We start from the raw sequence: 27,412 nt of genomic DNA on the forward strand, positions 1-27,412 counted from the left end.
TTTGAAAAATCAAGAAAATGTAACTGTGACACGGTAAACCACTACCAAACACTACTGAAATATTCCAACTCTTGCATTTCAATGAAAGAAATTCAAAATGAACTTTGAAAAATTAAGAAAATGTAACCATGACAAGGTAAACCACAACCAAACACTACTGAAATATTCCAACTCTTGCATTTCAACGAAGAAAATTCAAAATGAACTTTGAAAAATTAAGGTAATTTAACTTTTACAGTGTCAACTACAACATAACACTACAGAAATATTCCAACTCTTGCATTTCAACGAAAGAAATTCAAAATGAACTTTGAAAAATCAAGTGAATGTAACTCTGACAAGGTAAACCACAACCAAACACTACCTAAATATTCCAACTCTTGCATTTCAATGTAAGAAATTCAAAATGAACTTTGAAAAATCAGGAAAATGTAACTATGACAAGGTAAACCACAACCACACACTATTGAAATATTCCAACTCTTGCATTTAAAAGAAAGAAATTCGAAATGAACTTTGAAAAATCAGGAAAATGTAACTTTGACAAGGTAAACCACAACCACACACAACTGAAATATTCCAATTCTTGCATTTCAGCGAAAGGAATTCAAAATGAACTTTTAAAAATCCAGAAACTGTAACTGTGACAAGGTAAACCACTACCAAACACTACTGAAATATTCCAACTCATGCATGTCATCGGAATAAAGTCAAAATGAACTTTGAATAATCAAGAGAATGTAACTGTAACATGGTAAATCACAACTACACACTACTGAAATCCTCCAACACGTACATTTCAACGAAGGAAATTCGAAATGAACTTTGAAAAATCAGGAAGATGTAACTGTGACAAGGTAAACCACAACCAAACACTACTGAAATATTCCAACTCTTGAATTTCAACGAAATAAATTCAAAATTAACTTTGAAAAATCAAGAGAATGTAACTGTGACAAGGTAAACCACTACCAAAGACTAGTGAAATATTCCAACTCTTGTATTTCAATGAAAAAAATTCAAAATGAACATTGCAAAATCAAGAAAATGTAACTGTGAGAAGGTAAACCGCAACCAAACACTACTGAATTATTCCAACTCTTGCATTTCAATGAAAGAAATTCAAAATGGACTTTGAAAAATCAAGAGAATGTAACTCTGACAAGGTAAACCACAACCAAACACTACTGAAATATTCCAACTCTTGCATTTCAACGAAAAAAATTAAAAATGAACTTTGAAAAATCAAGAAAATGTAACTGTGACAAGGTAAACCACAACCAAACACTACTGAAATATTCCAACTCTTGCATTTCAATAAAAGAAATTCAAAATGAACTTTGAAAAATCAGGAAAATGTAACTGTGACAAGGTAAACCACAATCAAACACTAGTGAAGTATTCCAACTCTTGCATTTCAACGAAAGAAATTCGAAATGAACTTTGAAAATCAAGAAAATGTAACTGTGACACGGTAAACCACAACCACACACTACTGAAATATTCCAACTCTTGCATTTCAACTAAGGATATTAAAATTGAAATTTTAAAAAAAAAGAATATTAAAATTTTAATATGTAACAATCAAAATTAAAAGTCTTTTATATAAAAAAAATTTATAAAAATCTATTTTTAAAACATTAGAAAAAATAAAATTAAATATTACGTATATGTTACAATTTAATCAACAACCAAAAATTCAATAAAATGTAAACCTATTGAATTTAAAAGAAATAAATACAAAATGTACATTTAAAAATCAGGAAAATGTAACTGTGACAAGGTAAACCACATCGAAACACCACTGAAATATTCCAACTCTTGCATTTCAACGAAAGAAATTCGAAATGAACTTTAAAAAATCAGGAAAATGTAACTGTGGCTCGGTAAACCACAACCAAACACTACTGGAATTTTCCAACTCTTGCATTTCAATGAAGGAAATTTAAAATGAACTTTGAAAAATCACGAAAATGTAACTGTTACACGGTAAACCACAACCAAACACTACTGAAATATTCCAACTCTTGCATTTCAATGAAAGAAATTCAAAATGAACTTTGAAAAATCATGAAAATGTAACTGTGACAAGGTAAACTACAACCAAACATAACTGAAATATTCCAACTCTTGCATTTCAATGAAAAAAATTCAAAATGAACTTTGAAAAATCAAGAAAATGTAACTGTGACACGGTAAACCACTACCAAACACTACTGAAATATTCCAACTCTTGCATTTCAAGGAAATAAATTCAAAATGAACTTTGAAAAATCAAGAAAATGTAACCATGACAAGGTAAACCACAACCAAACACTACTGAAATATTCCAACTCTTGCATTTCAACGAAAAAAATTCAAAATGAACTTTGAAAAATAAAGTGAATGTAACTGTGACAGGGTAAACTACAACATCACACTACTGAAATATTCCAACTCTTGCATTTCAACGAAAGAAATTCAAAATGAAGTTTGAAAAATCAAGGGAATGTAACTCTGACAAGGTAAACCACAACCAAACACTACCTAAATATTCCAACTCTTGCATTTCAATGTAAGAAATTCAAAATGAACTTTGAAAAATCAGGAAAATGTAACTATGACAAGGTAAACCACAACCAAACACTACTGAAATATTCCAACTCTTGCATTTCAAAGAAAGAAATTCAAAATGAACTTTGAAAAATCAAGAAAATGTAACTGTGACACGGTAAACCACAACCAAACACTACTGAAATATTCCAACTCTTGCATTTCAGCGAAGGAAATTCGAAATGAACTTTGAAAAATCCAGAAAATGTAACTGTGACAAGGTAAACCACAACCAAACACTACTGAAATATTCCAACTCTTGCATTTCAACGAAAGAAATTCAAAATGAACTTTGAAAAATCAAGAAAATGTAACTGTGACAAGGTAAACCACAACCAAACACTACTGAAATACTCCAACTCTTGCATTTCAACGAAGGAAATTCAAAATGAACTTTGAAAAATCAAGAAAATGTAACTGTGACAAGGTAAACCACAACCAAACACTACTGAAATATTCCAACTCATGAATTTCAACGAAAAAAATTCAAAATGAAATTTGAAAAATCAAGGAAATGTAACTGTGACACGGTAAACCACTACCAAACACTAGTGAAATATTCCAACTCTTGCATTTCAACGAAAGAAATTCAAAATGAACATTGAAAAATTAAGAAAATGTAACTGTGACAAGGTAAACCACAACGAAACACTACTGAAATATTCCAACTCTTGCATTTCAACTAAAGAAATTCAAAATGGACTTTGAAAAATCAAGAGAATTTAACTGTGACAAGGTAAACCACAACCAAACACTACTGAAATATTCCAACTCTTGCATTTCAACGAAAGAAATTCAAAATAAACTTTGAAAAATCAAGAGAATGTAACTCTGACAAGGTAAACCACAACCAAACACTACTGAAATATTCCAACTCTTGCATTTCAACGAAAGAAATTCAAAATGAACTTGTAAAAATCAAGAAAATGTAACTGTGACACGGTAAACCACAACAAAACACTACTGAAATATTCCAACTCTTGCATTTCAACGAAAGAAATTCGAAATAAACTTTGAAAAATCATGAAAATGTAACTGTGACAAGGTAAACCACAACCAAACACTACTGAAATATTCCAACTCTTGCATTTCAACGAAAGAAATTCAAAATGAATTTTGAAAAATCAAGAAAATGTAACTGTGACAAGGTAAACCACAACCAAACACTAGTTAAATATTCCAACTCTGGCATTTCAATGAAAGAAATTCAAAATGAACTTTGAAAAATTAAGGGAATGTAACTGTGATAGGGTAAACCACAACCAAACACTAGTGAAATATTCCAACTCTTGCATTTCAACAAAAGAAATTCAAAATAAACTTTGAAAAATGAAGTTAATGTAACTGTGAGAGGGTCCACAAAAAAAGAACACTCCAGAAATATTCAAACTCTAGCATTTCAAAGAAAGAAATTCAAAATGAACTTTGAAAAATCAAGAAAATGTAACTGTGACAAGGTAATCCACAACCAAACACTACTGAACTATTCCAACTCTTGCATTTCAATGAAAGAAATTCAAAATGAACTTTGAAAAATCAAGAAAATGTAACTGTGACAGGGTAAACCACAACCAAACACTACTGAAATATTCTAACTCTTTCATTTCAATGAAAGAAATTCAAAATGAACTTTTAAAAATCAGAAAAATGTAACTGTGACAAGGTAAACCACAACCAAACACTACTGAAATATTCCAACTCTTGCATTTCAACGAAAGAAATTCGAAATGAACTTTGAAAAATCATGAAAATGTATCTGTGAGAAAATGTTTACAAGAAAATGTAAACCACAACCAAACACTACTGAAATATTCCAACTCTTGCATTTCAACGAAGGAAATTCAAAATGAACTTTGAAAAATCAAGAAAATGTAACTGTGACAAGGTAAACCACAACCACACACTAATTAAATATTCAAACTCTAGAATTTCAAAGAATTAAATTCCAAATTAACTTTGAAAAATCAAGAAAATGTAACTGTGACAAGGTAAACCACAACCAAACACTACTGAAATATTCCAACTCTTGCATTTCAACGAAGGATATTCAAAATGAACTTTTATAAATAAATAAAATTTAACTGTTACAATGTAAACAACAAACAAACAATAATTAAATATACCAACTCTTAAATTTAAACTAAATAAATTCAAAATGAACTTTTAAAAATAAAGAAAATGTAACTGTGACAAGGTAAACCACAACCAAACACTACTGAAATATTCCAACTCTTGCATTTCAACCAAAGAAATTCAAAATAAACTTTGAAAAATCACGAAAATGTAACTGTGACCTGGTAAACCACAACCAAACACTACTGAAATATTCCAACTCTTGCTTTTCAACGTAAGAAATTCTAAATGAACTTTGAAAAATCAAGAAAATGTAACTGTGACACGGTCAACCATAACCAAACACTACTGAAATATTCCAACTCTTGCATTTCAATGAAAGAAATTCAAAATGAACTTTGAAAAATTAAGGGAATGTAACTGTGACAAGGTAAACCACAACCAAACACTACTGAAATATTCTAACTCTTGCATTTCAACGAAAGAAATTCAAAATGAACTTTGAAAAATTAAGGGAATGTAACTGTGACAAGGTAATCTACAACAGCACACTACTGAAATATTCCAACTCTTGCATTTCAACTAAAGAAATTCAAAATGAAGTTTGATATATCAATAAAATGTAGCTGTGACAAGGTAAACCACAATCAAACACTACTGAAATATTCCAACTCTTGCATTTCAACGAAAGAAATTCAAAATGAACTTTGAAAAATCAAGAAGATGTAACTGTGACAGGGTAAACCACAACCAAACACTACTGAAATATTCCAACTCTTGCATTTCAATGTAAGAAATTCAAAATGAACTTTGAAAAATAAGGAAAATGTAACTGTGACAAGGTAAACCACAACCAAACACTACTGAAATATTCCAACTCTTGCATTTCAACGAAAGAAATTCGAAATGAACTTTGAAAAATCAAGAAAATGTATCTGTGAGAAAATGTTTACAAGAAAATGTAAACCACAACCAAACACTACTGAAATATTCCAACTCTTGCATTTCAACGAAAGAAATTCAAAAGGAACTTTGAAAAATCAAGAAAATGTAACTGTGACAAGGTAAACCACAACCAAACACTACTGAAATATTCCAACTCTTGCATTTCAATCAAAGAAATTCTAAATGAACTTTGAAAAATCAAGAAAATGTCACTGTGACACGGTAAACCACAACCAAACACTACTGAAATATTCCAACTCTTGCATTTCAACGAAAGAAATTCAAAATGAAATTTGAAAAATAAATAAAATGTAACTGTTACAAGGTAAACCACAACCAAAAAATACTGAAATATTCCAAATATTTCATTTCAACGAAAGAAATTCAAAATGAACTTTGAAAAATCAAGAAAATGTAACTGTCACACGGTAAACCACTACCACACACTACTGAAATATTCCAACTCTTGCATTTCAACGAAAGAAATTCAAAATGAACTTTGAAAAATCAAGAAAATGTAACTGTGACAAGGTAAACACAACCAAACACTACTAAAATAGTCCAACTCTTGCATTTCAACGAAAGAAATTCGAAATGAACTTTTAAAAATCAAGAGAATGTAACTGTTTCACGTTAAACCATAACAAAACAATTCTTATATATTCAAATTCTTACATTTCAACTATTGAAATTCAAAGGATCATTAAACGTCCAGAAAATGTACCTGGGAGAAGGTAAACCACAACTAAACACTACTGAAATATTCCAACTCTTGCATTTCAATGAAGGTAATTCAAAATGAACTTTGAAAAATCAAGAAAATGTAACTGTGACAAGGTAAACCACAACGAAACACTACTGAAATATTCCAACTCTTGCATTTCAACAAAAGAAATTCAAAATGAACTTTGCAAAATAAAGAAAATGTAACTGTGACAATGTAAACCACAACCAAACACTACTGAAATATTCCAACTCTTGCATTTCAACGAAAGAAATTCAAAATGAACTTTGAAAAATCAAGAAAATGTAACTGTGACAAGGTAAACTACAACAAAACACTACTTAAATACTCAAACTCTTTAATTTCAACTAAATAAATTAAAAATAAACTTTTAAAAATACAGAAAATGTAACTGTGACAAGGTAAACCACAACCCAACACCACTGAAATATTCCAAATCTTGCATTTCAATGAAAGAAATTCAAAATGTACTTTGAAAAATCAAGAAGATGTAAGTGTGACAAGGTAAACCAAACACAACTAAAATATTCCAACTCTTGCATTTCAATGAAGTAAATTAAAAAAGAAACATGAAAAATCATGAATCTTTATGTGATAATATTTAATTAAAAAACAACAACTACTGAAAGAGTACAAATCTTGAATTTCAAAGATGGAAATTAAAAATGAACTTTAAAAAAACATGAAAATCTAAGAGAGACAATTTCAAAAGTCAACAAACACTACTGAAATATTCCAACTCTTGCATTTCAACGAAGGAAATTCAAAATGAACTTTGAAAAATCAGACCTTTGGAGGGGGAGGGGCCGGGGGGAGGGGGTCGTTCTGTGTCTCAATGCACAAAAAAAGTATAAAAATGGGGGAGGGAAGGGGAGGGGAGGAGGGGAGGGGAGGAGGAGGTGGGAGGAGGAGGAGGAGGAGGAGGAGGGGAGGAGGAGGAGGGAGGAGGAGGGGAGGATGAGGAGGGGAGGGGAGGGGAGGAGGAGGGGAGGGGAGGGGAGGGGGAGGGGGAGGGGAGGAGGGGAGGGGGAGGAGGGGAGGGGAAGGGGAGGAGGAGGGAGGAGATGGAGGGAGAGGGGCCCCTTTGGGGGCCAAGGGGGGGGGCCCTTCGGGCCCCGGGGGGGGGGGGTCTGGGGGAACCTTGAGGGCCGGGGGGCCCTTTGGGAGCCCAGTGGACCTTTGATGACCGGTGGCTTCCTTCGGGGTTGGGGTAGAGGGATTGGAACCCTTTGGGGTTGGGGTAGGGGGATCGGAACCCTTTGGGTTGTGGTAGAGGACCTTACGACACTGTTAAAATCGAACTTGTGTATCATAACGACCACAGAGTTTTACCCTCTAATTCTCTTCTATAATCATCTTTTAGAATGTCTCTAACTTTTTTGCGGAAATAATTCCATAAAATGGTTAAAACGGTTTCGCCCAAATAATCTCTCAACGTAATTTTAGCGTGTTCCTTTTGTTTAGCATCCCTGTGCTTTCAAATTTGAAATTACAAAAGAAACCCTTTCGCGCGCTAAGATCAAAACATTTGGTCGGAAACGATTCTTCTGGAAGAACTCCAAATTAATTCCCTTTCGTGAATCAATTCTCTTTAGAACAACAAATTAATTCCCCTTTCGTGACATATCAATCAATCTTGCCATCATCTGTCAGACATTATTAAACTTCGCCTGGAAACAATTTGATTAATGATTGACAGTACCTGTCAGACATTATTAAACTTTGCCCGGAAACAATTTGATTAATGACTGACTTTAGGTCATTGACCCCATTATCCACGTGTTTTCCCTAGGGACTCTATGCCCATATATGGTGTACTGATAGGAGATACATTCTTTTGATAACCAAATTTTGTACTGCCACGAGTCAATAAGGCCTTTCTACTGGTGTTGTAAGTTATGCCCTGGGGGAATATATGGTTTTTATTGAAGGGATGCTTGAAAACACTTCAATAAAGGCCTTATTGACTCGTGGCAGTACAAAATTTGGTTATCAAAAGAATGTATCTCCTATCAGTACACCATATATGGGCATAGAGTCCCTAGGGAAAACACGTGGATAATGGGGTCAATGACCTAAAGTCAGTCATTAATCAAATTGTTTCCGGGCAAAGTTTAATAATGTCTGACAGGTACTGTCAATCATTAATCAAATTGTTTCCAGGCGAAGTTTAATAATGTCTGACAGATGATGGCAAGATTGATTGATATGTCACGAAAGGGGAATTAATTTGTTGTTCTAAAGAGAATTGATTCACGAAAGGGAATTAATTTGGAGTTCTTCCAGAAGAATCGTTTCCGACCAAATGTTTTGATCTTAGCGCGCGAAAGGGTTTCTTTTGTAATTCCAAATGTGAAAGCACAGAGATACCAAAAAACAAAAGGAACACGCTGAAATTACGTTTAGAGATTATTTGGGCGAAACCGTTTTAACCATTTTATGGAATTATTTCCGCGAAACAGTTAGAGACATTCTAAAAGATGATTATAGAAGAGAATTTGAGGGTAAAACTCTGTGGTCGTTATGATACACAAGTTCGATTTTAACAGTGTCGTAAGGTCCTCTACCACAACCCAAAGGGTTCCGATCCCCCTACCCCAACCCCAAAGGGTTCCAATCCCTCTACCCCAACCCCGAAGGAAGCCACCGGTCATCAAAGGTCCACTGGGCTCCCAAAGGGCCCCCCGGCCCTCAAGGTTCCCCCAGACCCCCCCCCCCCGGGGCCCGAAGGGCCCCCCCCCTGGCCCCCCAAAGGGGCCCCTCTCCCTCCATCTCCTCCCTCCTCCTCCCCTTCCCCTCCCCTCCTCCCCCTCCCCTCCTCCCCTCCCCCTCCCCTCCCCCTCCCCTCCCCTCCTCCTCCCCTCCCCTCCCCTCCTCATCCTCCCCTCCTCCTCCCTCCTCCTCCTCCTCCTCCTCCTCCCTCCTCCTCCTCCTCCCACCTCCTCCTCCCCTCCCCTCCTCCCCTCCCCTTCCCTCCCCCATTTTTATACTTTTTTTTGTGCATTGAGACACAGAACGACCCCCTCCCCCGGCCCCTCCCCCTCCAAAGGTCTGATTTTTCAAAGTTCATTTTGAATTTCCTTCGTTGAAATGCAAGAGTTGGAATGTTTCAGTAGTGTTTTACCTTGTCACACTTACATTTACTTGATTTTTCAAGGTTCATTTTGAATTTCCTTCGTTGAAATGCAAGAGTTGGAATATTTCAGTAGTGTTTGGTTGTGGTTTACCTTGTCACAGTTACATTTTCCTGATTTTTTCAAAGTTTATTTTCAATTTCTTTCATTGAAATGCAAGAGTTGGAATATTTCAGTGGTGTTTGGTTTACCTTGTCACACTTACATTTTCTTGATTTTTCAAAGTTCATTTTGAATTTCTTTCATTGAAATGCAAGAGTTGGAATATTTCAGTAGTGTTTCGTTATGGTTTACCTTGTCACAGTTACATTTTCTTGATTTTTCAAAGTTCATTTTGAATTTCCTTCGTTTAAATGCAAGTGTTGGAATATTTCAGTAGTGTGTTGTTGTAGTTTACCTTGTCACAGTTACATTTTCCTGATTTTTCAAAGTTCATTTTGAATTTCTTTTGTTGAAATGCAAGAGTTGGAATATTTCAGTAGTGTTCGGTTGTGGTTTACCTTGTCACAGTTACATTTTCTTAATTTTTCAAAGTTCATTTTGAATTTCTTTTGTTGAAATGCAAGAGTTGGAATATTTTAGTAGTGTTTGAATAAACCAGAGATGGCTCATTTGATTGGAAATTGAAAGTTCTAGTTCAGTTTTTTTAGAGACAAAAGAGATTGGACGGCAACTAGCCCCCCCCCCCCCACGCCCCTTTTTCCCCAAATGCATCCAATAGAAATTTTGAATAGCCATTAAGTTAAAAAGTGCTCAAAAGTCAGATAACAAAACTCAGGTGTCGACACAACCCCCCAGGGCCCGGGGGAAGGCGTTGTAAGTTATGCCCTGGGGCATACATGGATCATATGAAAGGGATGCTCGTATAAACTTCTGAGAGGGCCCATTTGATTGGAAATCGAAAGTTCGAGCTCACCTTTTAATAATCAAAAGAGATCCGAGTGCAGATAGCCCCCCCCCCCCCGACTCTTTGTTTTTCCAAACATATCTGATGAAAATTTTGAGATAGACATTTTGTTAAAAATAGTTCAAAGGTCAGATAAGAAATTATCCGTTGTCAATACAGCCCCCCAGGCCCCAGGGGAAGGCATTCTAAGTTTTTCCTAAGGGCTTGTATGGTTCTTATGAAAGGGATGCTCGTATAAACTTCATGGAGGCTCATTTTATTAGAAATTGAAAGTTCTAGTTCACTTTTTAAGAGTCAAGAGAGTTCAGGCCAACTAGTCTCCCCCACGCTCTTTTTTCCCCAAACCCATCCGCTACAAATCTTGAGATAGCCAGTTCTTTGAAAATTGTTCAAAAATTAGATAAAAAAAATCCCCCCAGGGCACGGGGGATAGGCGTTGTAAGTGTTGTCCAGGGGGCGTATATGGTTCTTATGAAAGGGATGCTCGTAAAACTTCAGAGAGGGCTCATTTGATTGGACATTGAAAGTTCTAGTTCAATTTTTAAGAGTCAAAAGATATCCGAGGACAACTAGCCCCCCCACACACTTTTTTTCCCAAGCCCATTCAATAAAATTTTATAATAGCCATTTCATTAAAAGTAGTTCAAAACTCAGATATGAAAAATTCCTGTGTCGACGCAACTCACCAGTGCCTGAAGGCAGGCGTTATGAGGCTCTAGGGGCATATATAGTTCTTATGGAAGGGATGCTCGTATAAACTTCGGAGAGGGCTCATTTTATTGGAAAATGAAAGTTATTGTTCACTTTTTAAGAGTCAAAAGATATCGGAGGGAAACTACCCCCCCCCCCGTCCTCCACGCCCTAAATACATCAGATAAAAATTATGAGATAGTCATTTTGTTAAAAATAGTTCAAAGTTCAGATAACAAAACTCCGGTGTCGACACAGCCCCCAGGGCCCGGGTGCAGGCGTTGTTAGTTATGCCCTGGGGCATATATGGTTGTTATGGAACGGATGCTCGTATAAACTTCATATAGGGCTCATTTGATTTGAAATTGAAAGTTGTAATTCACTTTTCAAGAGTCAAAAGTGATTGGAGGATATCCCCCCCCCTCCCACAACCCTCAAGGCAAGGGTTGCAAGTTATGCCCTGGGGGCATATAAGGTTTTGTATAGAAAGCGTTGTCGTAGAAATTTAAGAAAGGGCTCATTCGATTGGGAATTCAAATGGCTAGTTCCCTTTTTACTAGTCGAAAGTTATTGGAAGGCAACTGATACCCCCTCTACGCCCACCATTTTCCCAAACGCGGCCAATCAATATTTTGATATAGCGATTTTGTTCAACGTAGTTGAAAGTTCTGTAAATTATATATTTGAGCAGGACACTCCCCCCACAGTCTTCAGGGGCAAGGGTTATAAATTATACCCTGGAGGCATATATTGTTCTTATGGATGGAATGCTCGTATAGACTTCAGAGAGGGCTCATTTGATTGAAAATTGAAAGTTCTAGTTCACTTTTTAAACGTCAAAAGACATTTGAGGGTAACCAGCTTCTCCCCCCCCCAAACCCTTTTTTCCCAAATGCATCCAATAAAAATTTTAAGATAGCTATTTTGTTAAAAATAGTTCAAAGATCATATAGCAAAAATTCCGGTGTCTACACGACCCCCCCAGGTCCCGGGGCAGGCGTTGTAAGTTATGTCCTGGGGGCATATATGGGTCTTTTGGAAGGAATGTTTGTATTAACTTCAAAGAGGGCTCATTTGATTGGAAATTTAAAGTTTTAGTTCACTTTTTAAGAGTGAAAAGAGATTGGAGGACACATAGCCCCCCCCCCTCCACGCCATTTTTTCCTCAAACCCATCCGATAAGAACTTTGAGATAGTTTTTTTTAAATAGTTCAAAGACCATATAATGAAAACTCTGGGGTCGACACAGCCCCCCAGGCCCCGAGGACAGGTGTTGTATTTTATGCCCTGGGGGAATATTTGGTTCTTATTGAAGGGATGCTTGAAAACACTTCAGAGAAGGCTCATTTGATTGGAAATTGAAAGTTCTAGTTCAGGTTTTTTAGAATCAAAAGAGAATGGAGGGCAACTACCCCCCCCCCCCCACGCCCCTTTTTCCCCAAATGCATCCAACAGAAATTTTGAGATAGCCATTAAGTTAAAAATTGCTCAAAAGTCAGATAATTAAAACTCAGGTGTCATCTCAACCCCCCAGGGCCCGGGGGCAGGCGTTGTAAGTTAGACCCTGGGGCATATATGGTTCTTATGAAAGGGATGCTCGTATAAACTCCAGAAAAGGCTCATTTGATTGGAAATTGAAAGTTGGAGCTCCTTTTTTAATAGTCAAAAGAGATCTGAGTGCAGCTAGCCCCCCCCGACGCTTTCTTTTTCCAAACCCATCCGATGAAAATTTTGAGATAGCTATTTTGTTAAAAATAGTTCAAAGGTCGGATAAGACAAAAATCCGTTGTCAATACAACCCCCCAGGGCCCGGGGGGAGACATTCTAAATTATACCCTGAAGACAAGCATGGTTCTTATGAAAGGGATGCTTGTATAAACTTCATAGAGGCTCATTTGATTGGAAATTGAAAGTTCTAGTTTACTATTTAAGAGTCAAGAGAGTTCAGGGCAACTAGCCTCCCCCACGCTCTTTTTTCCCCAAACCCATCCGCTACAAATCTTGAGATAGCCAGTTTTTTGGAAATTGTTTAAAAATTAGATACAAAAAATCCCCCCAGGGCACGGGGGATAGGCGTTGTAAGTATTGTCCAGGGGGCGTATATGGTTTTTATGAAAGGGATGCTCGTAAAAACTTCAGAGAGGGCTCATTTGATTGGAAATTGAAATTCTAGTTTAATTTTTAAGAGCCAAAAGATATCCGAGGACAACTAGCCCTCCTCGCCCTTTTTCCCCGAGCCGATTCAATAAAATTTTTATAATAGCCATTTCATTAAAATAGTTCAAAGGTGAGATATGAAAAATTCCTGTGTTGACGCAACTCACCAGGGCATGGAGGCAGGCGTTATAAGTAATAATCTAGGGGCATATATACTTCTTATGGAAGGGATGCTCGCATAAACTTTGGAGAGGGCTCATTTGATTTGAAATTGGAAGTTTTTGTTCACTTTTTAAGAGTCAAAAGAGATCCGAGGGCAACTAGCCCCCCCCCCCCTCCTCCACACCGTAAATACAGCAGATAATAATTTTGAAATAGCCACTTTGTTAAAAATAGTTCAAAGTTCAGATAATAAAACTCCGGTGTCGACAAAATCCCCAGGGCCTGGTGGCAGGCGTTGTAAGTTATACCCTGGGGCATATATGGTTCTTGTGGAAGGGATGCTCGTATAAACTTCAAAGAAGGCTCATTTGATTGGAAATTGAAAGTTGGAGCTCCTTTTTTAATAGTCAAAAGAGATCTGAGTGCAGCTAGCCCCCCCCGACGCTTTCTTTTTACAAACCCATCTGATGAAAATTTTGAGATAGACATTTCGTTAAAAATAGTGCAAAGGTCGGATAAGACAAAAATCCGTTGTCAAGACAACCCCCCAGGGCCCAGGGGAAGGCATTCTAAGTTAGGCCCTAAGGATATGTATGGTTCTTTTGATAGGGATGCTCGTATAAACTTCATAGAGGCTCTTTTGATTGGACATTGAAAGTTCTAGTTCACTTTTTAAGAGTCAAGAGTGTTCAGAGCAACTAGCCTCCCCCACGCTCTTTTTTCCCCAAACCCATCCGCTACAAATCTTGAGATAGCCAGTTTTTTGGAAATTGTTTAAAAATTAGATACAAAAATCCCCCCAGGGCACGGGGGATAGGCGTTGTAAGTATTGTCCAGGGGGCGTATATGGTTTTTATGAAAGGGATGCTCGTAAAAACTTCAGAGAGGGCTCATTTGATTGGAAATTGAAAGTTCTAGTTTAATCTTTAAGAGCCAAAAGATATCCGAGGACAACTAGCCCTCCCCGCCCTGTTTTCCCCGAGCCGATTCAATAGAATTTTTATAATAGCCATTTCATTAAAATAGTTCAAAGGTGAGATATGAAAAATTCCTGTGTTGACGCAACTCACCAGGGCATGGAGGCAGGCGTTATAAGTAATAATCTAGGGGCATATATACTTCTTATGGAAGGGATGCTCGCATAAACTTTGGAGAGGGCTCATTTTATTGTAAATTTAAAGTTCTTTTTCACTTTTTAAGAGTCAAAAGAGATCGGAGGGCAACTACCCCCCCCCCCCCTCCGCCCCGCCCTAAATACATCAGATAAAAATTTTGAGATAGACTTTTTGTTAAAAATAGTTCAAAGTTCAGATAATAAAACTCCGGTGTCGACACAGTCCCCAGGGCCCGGTGGCAGGCGTTGTAAGTTATACCCTGGGGCCATATATGGTTCTTATGGAAGGAATGCTCGCATAAACTTCAAAGAGGGCTCATTTGATTGGAAATTGGAAGTTTGAGTTCCCTTTTTAAGATTCAAAAGAGATCTGAGTGCAGCTAGCCCCCCCGACGCTTTCTTTTTACAAACCCATCTGATGAAAATTTTGAGATAGACATTTCGTTAAAAATAGTGCAAAGGTCGGATAAGACAAAAATCCGTTGTCAATACAACCCCCCAGGGCCCAGGGGAAGGCATTCTAAGTTATTCCCTAAGGGCATGTATTGTTCTTATGAAAGGGATGCTCGTATAAACTTGATAGAGGCTCATTTGATTGGAAATTGAAAGTTCTAGTTCACTTTTTAAGAGTCAAGAGTGTTCAGAGCAACTAGCCTCCCCCACGCTCTTTTTTCCCCAAACCCATCCGCTACAAATCTTGAGATAGCCAGTTTTTTGGAAATTGTTTAAAAATTAGATACAAAAATCCCCCCAGGGCACGGGGGATAGGCGTTGTAAGTATTGTCCAGGGGGCGTATATGGTTTTTATGAAAGGGATGCTCGTAAAAACTTCAGAGAGGGCTCATTTGATTGGAAATTGAAAGTTCTAGTTTAATCTTTAAGAGCCAAAAGATATCCGAGGACAACAAGCCCTCCCCGCCCTTTTTTCCCCGAGCCGATTCAATAAAATTTTTATAATAGCCATTTCATTAAAATAGTTCAAAGGTGAGATATGAAAAATTCCTGTGTTGACGCAACTCACCAGGGCATGGAGGCAGGCGTTATGAGTAATAATCTAGGGGCATATATAGTTGTTATGAAAGGGATGTTCGTATAAACTTTGGAGAGGACTCATTTGATTTGAATTGAAAGTTCTTGTTCGCTTTTTAAGATTCAAAAGAGATCGGAGGGGAACTAGCCCCCCCCCTCCTCCACACCCTAAATACATCAGATAAAAATTTTGAGATAAACATATAGTTAAAAATAGTTCAAAGTTCAGATAATAAAACTCCGGTGTCGACACAGTCCCCAGGGCCCGGGGGCAGGCGTTGTAAGTTATGCATTGGGGGCATATATGGTTGTTATGGAAGGGATGTTCGTATAAATTTTATAGAGGGCTGATTTGATTGGAAATTGAAAGTTCGAATTCACTCTTTAAGAGTCAAAGGTGATTGAAGGGCAGCTAGCCTCCCCCCACAGTCCCTTTTTTCCCAGAGGCACTTCATATAGAAAAGGTCGTCGTACAAACTTCAAACGGGGCACATTCGATTTGAAATCGAGAGTTCTAGTACCCTTTTAAAGAGTCAAAATTAATTGGAGGGCAACTGCCCCCCCCAAGCCCTTTCCCCCCATATACATCTGATAAAAAATTAGAGGTAGCCATTTTTTTTAAAATAGTTCAAAGATCATATAACAAAAACTCCTTTACGTATGGCCATTTCGTTAAAAATAGTTCAAAGGTCAGATAAAAAAAGACTCCTGTGTCAACACAACCCCTCCAGGGTCTGGGGCAGGCGTTATAAGAATTGCTCTGGGGGCATATATGTTTCTTACGGAAGGTATGCTCGTATAAACTTTGGAGAGGGCTTATATGATTGGAAATTGAAAGTTCTCGTTCACTTTTTAAGTGACTTTAAAGTTCTCGTTCACAAAACAGATCGGAAGGCAATTAGCCCCCCTATCCACGCCCAATTTTCCTCAAACCAATCCGATAAGAACCTTAAGAGAGCCACTTTTTTCAAAATAATCCAAAGGTCAGATAACTAAAACTCCGATGTAGACAGATCCCCCGAGGGCCCGGGTAGGCATTCTAAGCTATGTCCTGGGGCTGTATGTGGTTATTATGAAAGGGATGCTCGTATAAACCTCAGAGAGGGTTAATTTAAATGGGAATTAAAAGTTGTAGTTCATTTTCTCAGAGTGAAAAAAATCGGAGGGCAACTAGCCCCTCCCGCCCTCCATGCTTTTGGGTTTGTCGGATGGATAAACCCATCCGATAAAATTTGAGGTGACCATTTTGTTAAAAATAATTCAAACATTAGATAATAAAAACTCCGAGGTTGACACAAAGCCGTTTTTTCACTTTGATATTGGTACTTTGATACCTGTTTTGATACTTTGATGAATATTTGATTTTAAAATAATGAATTTTTAAAAACTTGAAACTTTTTGCAATCAAAAACGAACATAAGCTAATTAAAAAAAACTTTCCGAAAAATAAGTTTTTCAAAGAAAAGTAAAGGCCATTTTAAACTTAAGCTAAGCAGATACAAATACATTTTAAAATTCAAAATTAAAACGACCAGAAATTACTATTAAAGAATAAATGAAACCCAAAACAAACAGAATTAAATAAACAATCATAGCAAAAAACACACAACAAGTAATAATATAAATGAATAAATAGATCTTAAAGCGAGTAATGCTTAGATTGAATATGAAAATCAAGTTTAAAACGAAACAAAATATTTTCCTATTGAAGTATAACTGAAACTTATAACAAAGAGAAATTAAATAAACAATCAATGCAAAAAAACATATAATAGATATTAATGTAAATTAATAAATAAATCTTAAAACGAGTGAAAATTAAATTGAATGTGCAAATCAAGCTTGAAACGAGCAAAATTCACTACAAACAAGAGTTTGGGTATGACCTCCTTCTCTCACTGTAAAAGTCTAAAACCTACTGCGTCATTGGCACTTTACTGAAAACCAATTTTATGACAAATATTTTTTTTTGTACTTAATATCGAAAATAAACTTTAAAATTATAGTAACATTTTGAACTGATGAGTTTCCAGCAATTAATATCATTATGCATCAAATATTCAGTTTAATTTATTAGCTCTTTTTAAAGTTGTTCAAGACGAATATAGTTTCACTACAAACAAGTGTTTGGATTCTGCCTCTTTTCCTAACTGTAAATAAAAACCAAAAGCCTACTGCGTCATTGGAGCTTAACTGAAAACGAATTATATTATAAATATTTTCTTTTCCAGTTCTTGCAGCATTGAAAATAAAAATAAAATTACAGTGAAATAAATTCTTGAACTGATGGGTCTTTCAACAATTAATATACTTATACATCAAATATTCAATTTTATTATGTTAATACTTTCCAAGACTGCTGAAGTTGCATATAGTTTTCAGTAAAGCGCCATTGACGCAGTAGGTTTTAGACTTTTACAGTGAGAGAAGGAGGTCATACCCAAACTCTTGTTTGTAGTGAATTTTGTTCGTTTCAAGCTTGATTTGCATATTCAATTTAAGTTTCACCCGTTTTAAGATTTATTTGTTAATTTACATCAATATCTATTGTATGTTTGTTTGCGTTGATTGTTTATTTAATTTCTGTTCGTTTTAAGTTTCATTTATACTTCAAAAGGAAAATATTTTTTTTCGTTTTAAGCATGATTTTCATATTCAATCTAAGCATTACTTGCTTTAATCTCTATTTATTCATTTATATTATTACTTGTTGTGTGTTTTTGGTATGATTCTGTTCGTTCTAGGTTTCATTTATTCTTTAATAGTAATTTCTGGTCGTTTTGAGTTTGAATTTTAAAAGGTATTTTTATCTCCTGATCATAATTTTAAAATGGCCATTAATTTTATTTTAAAAAATTATTTTTCGGAAAGTTTTTTTTAATTAATAATAATAAAGCATTGGAGCCGTATGTCCTTTACTATAGGCAACGCTATTGCATTGCCTCAGATGTGAACTTTTTCCTCAACAGTTTTCAAATGCCCTTCCATTTGTATTTTCAATATCTTAATAAGCTTCCATATAATAATGAATAAAAAAGAAATTGTTCTCAGTCTAATACTAAAATAATTTTGTTTTGATTTTGGAAGTTTGTTTGTATCATTAATCATGGATAACAATCATTGGGAATGGTAACATGTATAACAAATATGGTAACATTTTTAATCATGGGTATTATCAATCATTGAATAACAATGTCATGGAGAGTAGTCAAAGTCTGCCGTATGAAAGAGACAAATTGGGCAGCTAGATTGGACATACTAGTTTACAGGGACTCACATTTTAATAATAACTTATTGTTCAATTTAAAAAAATTACATGACTTTAACTGAATTTTTCATATTCGGCATGATTTATGTTATGTGTACACATTTGCAAGCAGTAAGCTTAATTACAATTAATCGAATTTGTTATAACGCTTTTAAGATAATGGAAGAATCGTATTATATTGGTACTGCTATTTCTATCTATCGTCCAGAGTACCAAATTCCTTAGAGCTGCTAAAAAAAAGTTATCTACGTTAGCTAAACACTCTATCATCTACGTAGACTAGACACCGAATTTCCACAATTCCTGAATTTTCGAATTTTCTTGTGAGAATTTTTCAAGGTTGGAAGTACTACCTTGTATATTATCATTTTTATATTCCAAACACCGCACTGAAGAATCAGTTGATTGAACTAGCTAAGTGACACAGATCATTTGCCTTTATATATTTAAGAGTAACGAGTGTAATTTAAACCATTTTTTCTGTTACGCAAATCTTTCATTATGTATTCTATGTGCTCATTGAATTAAAACCTGAATTTGACAAGAAAAAAAAAGCATTTGGCTAGTATGTATTACATAAAGAGAATAATTATAAATAATTATTTAATTATAATAGTAAAGTTATAAATAAAAATAGTATAAATTAAAAGATATAGCCCAGGGACAGTATATTGCTACAGGCTTCCTTAAAGTATAAGATTTTGCATAAAGTATATGCATACACAACACAATGACCAGTTCCATTCATGACGTTCCTTTCCGTTTGCCTTCACACCACAGCTAGAGCTTGGAGTTTTTTTCTTTTCTTTACTTCATTTTTCAGTAGTTTCATATCTTTATCTCTAGCAAGGCTCTACTAAAAAAGTATGTTAATAAGGGGCATGGCCCAAAAATTCAGATTGCAAAAGTTAGATCATATATTAATAACATTACCGATCTCCTGGTAGTCAAAACTGTTAATCAAGCCCTTTCTGGTATAGACCTCTAACACATAGACCACAGTCGTGCATGGTAACAGAACAACATGGGGGTGGGGAACGAGGATCTTTGAATGTTTTTTCTATGGAGGATCTTGATAAAGCCCCAAATAGCATACTTTTAGACCCAAAATGTCAATTTTACCCTGAAAGTTCTAGCCTAAAGAGTGAGAATTTGAAGGGTCATGAGTAAGGCCGTATCCAGGGGAGAGTTACCGGGTTTAACCCCCCCCCCCCTCCACCCCTTAATTTATTGTCCGACTTGTTAAAAAGTAATAAATATGCTTCCATACAAATTTTTGATACGTTTTTCATGACCCCCCCCCCCCACTGAACGAGATTGCTTGATATGCCGTTGGTCAGGCACTTCCCTTTTATTTAGGATAGTTATAGATAGAAGATTAAGAATAGAGGCATTCTTTGTGACCTGAGCCTCGACTCAGTATAGTGATTCCCTCCTTAATAATAATAATGATACTAAGCATAAACAGAAACTAAAATTAATCTTTCTTTTCAAATTAAGTTAACAAGTGACATAAAGATTTGAAACAATCACAAGTTATCATGCATACTAAGAAGGCTGGCGTGCCCCTCAAGTCGATATATTTTTTGGAACATAAATTGTTTTCAGAATAGCACTAGACAAATTTTAGCGTTAGGAGCGAGGGGCTGAAAGGTTTTTAATGCTGGATTTCAGTTTTAACGTTGGTATTTGCTTTCAGTAAGTTTTTTTTTTTTTTAACGGGCATTAATAACCTTATTGTAGCAAATGCGGTCACGGCATTTACTAGCCCGTTTCTTAAAATCAATGTAAAATTTAACTTCAATTATAAATTATGATAAGGGTTACTTACTGATGATCAGGGCTACTAAATGATGACAAGAGTTAAATTAAAAGTAATTTCACTATATAAGGTATGCCCTGTTTTCAAGTACCGTTCTTTTTTTTACCAATAGCTCTAACCCCCACTAAGTCTTATGTTTTGATAATTGAGCAACAAATTCTCCTTTGGGCTTGAATTTTAGCCTAATCTTAAAACATCTAGAAATAATTATCATTGAATACATCAAAGCCAAAGCGGACGAAGATTTAAATGGATATTGCACCAAGAAAAAACAAACAAATAAATTCCAAAACGTACAAAAGTTTAAATGAATATTCAATTAAAAAAAAAACGAACAGAAATTACTACAAAAACGAGCAGGGCTAACGCCCACAAGACCTACTAATGACCAGGGAATCATTTGCGCTTTACTGAAAGCAAAATAGATTTTAAACAATACCTTTTTTATAATTGCAACATTTAAAAAAAGGTAAAAAAATTCTTATACTCGCAGGAATCAGTAGCAGTATATAATAAACAGTCAGTCTACTTTTATTTGCTCTATTCAATAATTAAGCAAGTTTCAAACTTAAGACTTACAGATATTATTACGCAAATGAGGGAGGCTACCCCCTCCTCAATAACTCGATCTATATACTGAAGTTTGACGTTTTGTTCCTACTATTTAAGAATGATTCATGAAACGCAAGGGTCGCTTAATTAGAATACGAAGCTTTTTTATAGTTAGGAAAACAACTTTAGCGTAAAAGTGAGATATTGAGGGTGGGGCAACCTCCCTAATATGCATAATGATTTCTGGTTCGTTTAAATGTTTAATGTTGCACCTTACTTTCAGTTTTAAAACTTGTTTTTTTATATTTAATTTCTATCTTATTTAAATAATGCTCGGAATTCCAGCTTCCCCTCCATGGAAAATTTTTTCCCCTAAAAAAATTAATCCGTAAAAGAATCCTCCCATGAAACACTCCCCCTCGTCCAGAAAATCTCCCCCCCCCCCCCTTCCTCTAAAAAGTATCTGTATGCTTCCCAATAGCCAAAACCATATGTAAACGATGGGCAAAGTTCAAACCCCTTCCCCTGGGGGCTGTGGGACATCAAGTCATTCTTTAAGACATAGTTATTAGACCTTTCGACTATGATAAACAAAATAAGAAGCTCAACATTTTCATCGAAAGATTTTGGGGAAAATTGGACGTGGGAAGGGGGCTAGCTGCCTTCCAATATTTTTGGTCACTTAGAAAGGGTACTGGAAGTTTTTATTTCCGATCAAATGACCCCTCTCCCAATTCAAACACCCCTGGGAAAGAACAACAAATAAACACGCATCCGTGATCTTGCTTCTGGCAAAAAACGTAAAATTCCAAATTTTTATATATAGGATCCTGCACCTCTACAATGAGATTCTCTGATATGCTGAACTTGATGGTGTGATTTTCATTAAGATCACTTAATGTGTTGGGGTTGTTTCCACCCTTTTTTCAAAAATCGGACAAATTTTCTCAGGCTCGTAAATTTTGATGGGTGGCATTAAACTTGATGAATTACATATAGGCCTATTTGAATAAACATCATAATTTAATTCCTTTGATATATCCATTGTTACCAAGACTCAGTATCTTTAGAGTTTTGGCTACTATTGAACCGCATCGCTCCTTAGTTGCAGTTCGTTACCACAAACTGTTTGATCTTGCTTAATGTTATGATTTTCTTTCTTTCTTTTTTCTTGCTTTGGATGTTAAAACAAATAAGTTAGAAACTTATCATTTTCAATGAAATGTAGATGATATTCAAGTTGTCTTGAGGGTTTGAGACAAAGAGAAGGAGAGAGGTAACACCACTCTTATTTTTAATAAAATATTAGCCTTAAGATTGTATTTTTGTTGTATTGTTTGAGATGTTCTAATAAATAAAAAAACACACAACTAAAAATACAAGTCGTTTTCAGTAGATCACAAAAAATGATCTGGCCTTTAGAATTTTAGGGGGAGGGTATCCCTACTCATTTTTGTGGCAATTTCTCTTCATCTTAAGTTTAACCTGATTATTGATTTCCAATTCTCTTCACTTTAAAATCCCTCCATCTATTTATAGAATTGGGCCTATTCGTCATTTTATGTTTGATACAATTATTCATTTTTATTTCTCTTTGGTTCGGGTTTTATTTATTTTTTTATAGCAATTCCTGCTAATTTTAAATTTAAAATCTTACATGACTTTAAATCTGGTCGTCTATGTTTTTTGTACGACTGTTTACTTTTCTTCAAGAAACCTATTTTTTGGAAACCTTTTCTTTTCTTAGAAACCGATTTTTTTTTTAATTAATCCCTTCAAAAGGTTGAGAATCATCCGAAGTAAAATCAGAAAAAGGGAACCATGGCTTGGAGTACCAACAGAATTTCAATGATAAACTATTTATAGGCATTAAGCAATGCGGGACCTGTGTCAGGTTCTTATGCCACTATCTCAACGTCATACTAGTATTTCAATTCAGTTTTTAGTTGTCACACTTTCTGACTTATCCTGCCTAATTTTAAATTGAAGCTAATAACCAGTCGTGATGATTAATAAGCAAGCAGAATGGCAACAGAATCATTAATAAGCCAGCATGGTTTTCCCATATGTTGATCATTTCTTAATACGATAGAAAAAAACTCAAAGTCAGAAATAACTAGTACTAACCGCTTATTTAAAATGCCGACATAATTAATTCATTACAGAATCGGATGTAAAAACAAGCAGAAACAATCCAAATTTTAGGTCCTAAGGAACACGCATACGCCCTAAATATCTTGGTATACAATGTTTTCTACAATGTCAAGTGTATATAGTATAATTCCCCTATTTTTCAGCATTCTTTTCAGATCTTTCCCTTTCCTCCAAAATGACGCATCTCCTCTGAAACACATTTTCTTGTACGTGCCTGGTTGGGTTTGTTGAACCGTTACTTTTAAGTCAAATTGCACTCACTCGTCATTGTGAAATTTGGAGCATTCTCAAACATTTTCCCTTGAGATTGGCTGTTGGATTGGCCTTGGGCTCACAATTCCCTTTTCTATTGATTAATTAAAAAAAAAACTTTCTAAAAAAGAAGTTGTTTAAAGAAAAATAAAAGCCATATTAAACTTAACATCAGAAGAAATAGAAACCTACAATAACTCAAACTCAAAATGACCAGTAATTACTATTAAAGAATAAATGAAACCCAAAACGAACAGAAATTATATAAACAATAATAGCGAATAAACATACAACAGGTACTAATATAAATGAATAAATAAATTTTAAAACGAGTAAAGAATAAATTGAATATGCAACTCAAGCTTAAAATGAACAAATATATTTTGTTATTGAAGCATAAATCAAACCCAAAAACTAACAGAAATTAAATAAACAATCATACCAAACACATCTAAAATATGTACTAATATAATATGAATCAATAAATCACAAAACAAGTGAAGGTTAAAGTGAATATTTAATTCAAGCTTCGAATGAACAAAAATCATTACAAACAAAAGTTTAGGTTTTGTCTCCTTCTGTCACTGTAAAAGTCTAAAACCTACTGCATCATTGGCACTTTACTGAAATCTATGCTGTATGTCTCTTGAGCAGTCCTGGAAAGTACAAATAGAATTAAAATGAATGTTTAATATTAAAAGCTGTTAATTGTTGAAGATCATCAGATCATGATTTTATTTCACTTTAATTTAATTTTAATTTTCAATGCTGTAACAGCTGGAAACAGAAAACATCTGAAATATAATTCGTTTTCAGTGAAGCATCAATGACGCAGTAGGCTTTAGACTTTTACAGTTAGAGAAGGGGGTAGAATCCAAACTCTTGCTTGTAGTGAAGCTTTATTTGTCTTGAAAAGTCTTGAAAGAACAGATAAGTAAACTGAATACTTGATATATGACGATTTTAATTGCTGAAAGCTCATCAGTTCAAAATTGATTTTTACTGTAATTTTTATGTTTATTTTCAATGTTGTATAAGTACAAAAGAAAATATTTGTAATGTAATTTGTTTTAAGTAACGCGTCAATGACGCAATGACGAAAAATCGCCGAAGCGCCAATGACGAAGGTTTTAAACTTTTACAACAGAGAAGTAGGAAAAATCCAAATTCTTGTTTGTAGTGATTTTTGTTCGTTTCAAGTTTGATTTTCATGTTCAATTAAAGTTTCACTCATTTTGTGATTTATTTATTCATTTATATTAGTACCTATTGTATGTTTGCCAGCTATCATTGTTTATTTAAATTCTGTTCGTTTTGGGTTTGTTTTATACTTCAGTAGAAAGGACCCTAGTACTCCCAGGGGGGCTCCATATATGGGCATAGAGTCCCTAGGGAGAACACGTGGTTAATCAAAGTGGGTCAATGACCTCTTTTTCCAAGGTCGATTTATTTGTTGTTGTTGATGTTTTGGCCAAGTTCGTGCTCGGGGCGAATGTTAAGATCCAGGAATAGGAAACAGGATCACGTGTTTCCCTTTTGTGAATCAATAATTCCCCTTAGAAACAACAAATTAATTCCCCTTTCTTGACAAATCAATCAACCATGACATCATCTGTCAGACATTAAAAAACTTCGCCCGGAAACAATTCTCCTGGTCGAACTCCAAAGATATTAATAAACTTCGCCCCGGAAACAATTCTCCAAGAAACTCCGGTGAATGTTTTGAACTTAGAGATGAAGAGATTAACGCGGGAAAAGGTTTCTTAGTAATTTCAAATGTGACAGCGCAGGGATGCCAAAAACAAAGGGAACACGATGAAATTACGTTTAGAGATTATTTGGGCGAAACCGTTTTAGACATTTTAGAGAATTATTTCGGTGAAACAGTTAGAGACATTTTAAAAAGATGATTTTAGAAGATGTTTCAGAAGAAGTTTTGAGTGTGGTCATTATAATACACAAGTTCCATTTGAACAGTTTCGTGAGGTCCCCTACCCCAACGGCGAAGGAAGCCCCCGGCCCCCAAAGGTTCCCCCGGGCTCCCAAAGGGTCCCCCGGCCCCCCCAAAGGACCCCCTGGCGCCCCAAGGACCACCCGGCCCCCCAAGGGCCCCCGGACCCCCAAAGGTCCTCCCGGGTCCCCAAAGGACCACCTGGCCCCCAAGGGTCCCCCAGACCCCCTAATGCCTCCCCCGGGCCCCCAAAGAGTCCCCTCCCCATTTTTTATACTTTTTTGAGGCTTTATTATATCTTTTAAGAACAATTTATTTTCTTAATGTCCCTTCTAAACCCATTTTACAAGTTGAAGTTCCCATCCTTCTCATCCACAACTTTACTTGACAGCTTTTTGGATACCTCAATACCAAGAAATACTTTTCAAAAGACATTTCAGAGCAAGTTACTTTCTTAATGTCCCTTCTAAACCCATTTTAAAACTTGAAGTACGAATCATTTTCACCACAACTTTACTTTACAGCTTTTTGGATACCTCAACACCAAGAAAAACTTTTCAAAAGACATTTCAGAGCAAGTTACTTTCTTAATGTCCCTTCTAAACCCATTTTAAAACTTGAAGTATCCATCCATTTCACCCAAAACTTTACTTGACAGCTTTCTGGATACCTCAACACCAAGAAATACCTTTCAAAAGGCATTTCAGAGCAAGTTACTTTCTTAATGTCCCTTCTAAACCCATTTTACAACTTGAAGTACCCATCCTTTTCACCCACAACTTTACATTACAGTTTTTTTGGATACCTCAACACCAAGCAATACTTTTCAAAAGGCATTTCAGAACAAGTTCTTTTCTTAGTGACCGTCCTAAACCCAATTTACAATTGAAGTACCCATCCTTTTCACCCACAACTTAGTTATAGGTAAGAGTTTGAAGTTTTACCTTAGAGACTTAACTTAGAGTTTTAGTTTGGTTTAGTTTTAGTTAAAAGTTTAGAGTTTTGTAGCTTAGAGTCTTAGCTTAGAGTTTCTGTTAGAGTTCTAGTTTAGTTTAGTTTTAGTTAAGAGTTTAGAGTTTTTAGCTTAGAGTCTTAGCTTAGAGTTTTATTCAGAGTTCTAGCTTAGTTTAGTAACTGTTCAGAATTTAGAGTTTTAGCTTAGAGTCATAGCTTAGAGTTTTACTTAAAGTTATAGTTTGGGTAAGTTTTAGTTAAGAGTTTCGAGTTTTAGCTTAGAGTCTTAGCTTAGAGTTTTGTTGGAGTTCTAGTTTAGTTTAGTTTCAGTTATAAGTTTAGAGTTTTAGGTTAGAGTCTTATCTTTTAGGTCTTGTTAGAGTTGCAGTTTAGTTTAGTTATAGTTCTGAGTTTTGATTTTTAGATTAGAGTCATAGTTTAGAGTTTTACTTAAAGTTTTAGTTTGGCTAAGTTTTAGTTAAGAGTTTCGAGTTTTAGCTTAGAGTCTTAGCTTAGAGTTTTTTTGTTACAGTTCTAGTTTAGTTTAATTTCTGTTAAGAGTTTGATGTTTTACCTTTGAGTTTCAGTTAGAGTTCTAGTTTAGTTTAGTTTTAGTTAAGAGTTTGGTGTTTTACCTTAGAGTCTTAGCTTAGAGTTTTAGTTAGAGTTCTAGTTTAGTTTAGTTTTGGTTAAGAGTTTAGAATTTTAGCTTAGAGTCTTAGCTTAGAGTTTTTGTTAGAGTTATTTTTTATTTTATTTTTAGTTCATATTTTAGAGTTTTTATCTTAGAGTCATAGCTTAGAGTTTATGTTGAAGTTCTAGTTTAGTTTATTTTTAGTTAATAGATTTGAGTTTTAGCTTAGGGTCTTACCTTAGACTTTATGTTAGAGTTGAAGTTAAGTTTAGTAGTA

At 35.2% G+C, this 27,412-nt stretch overlaps 1 long non-coding RNA gene across 1 annotated transcript in view; it reads right to left on the bottom strand.

Annotated features, from left to right (window-relative positions):
* Positions 1-19,221, bottom strand: part of LOC148953280 (uncharacterized) — a 56,702-nt gene extending 37,481 nt beyond the window's left edge. Inside the window, exon 1 of the long non-coding RNA XR_016141631.1 lies at positions 19,170-19,221. This is a non-coding gene — a long non-coding RNA (uncharacterized LOC148953280). The remainder of the gene's footprint in view (positions 1-19,169) is intronic.
* Between the last annotated feature and the right edge of the window lie 8,191 nt (positions 19,222-27,412).

This window comes from Artemia sp. Qi Xiang Cuo, chromosome 4 (assembly GCF_049724085.1).
Source record: "Artemia sp. Qi Xiang Cuo chromosome 4, ASM4972408v1, whole genome shotgun sequence".
Classification (NCBI taxonomy): domain Eukaryota; kingdom Metazoa; phylum Arthropoda; class Branchiopoda; order Anostraca; family Artemiidae; genus Artemia; species Artemia sp. Qi Xiang Cuo.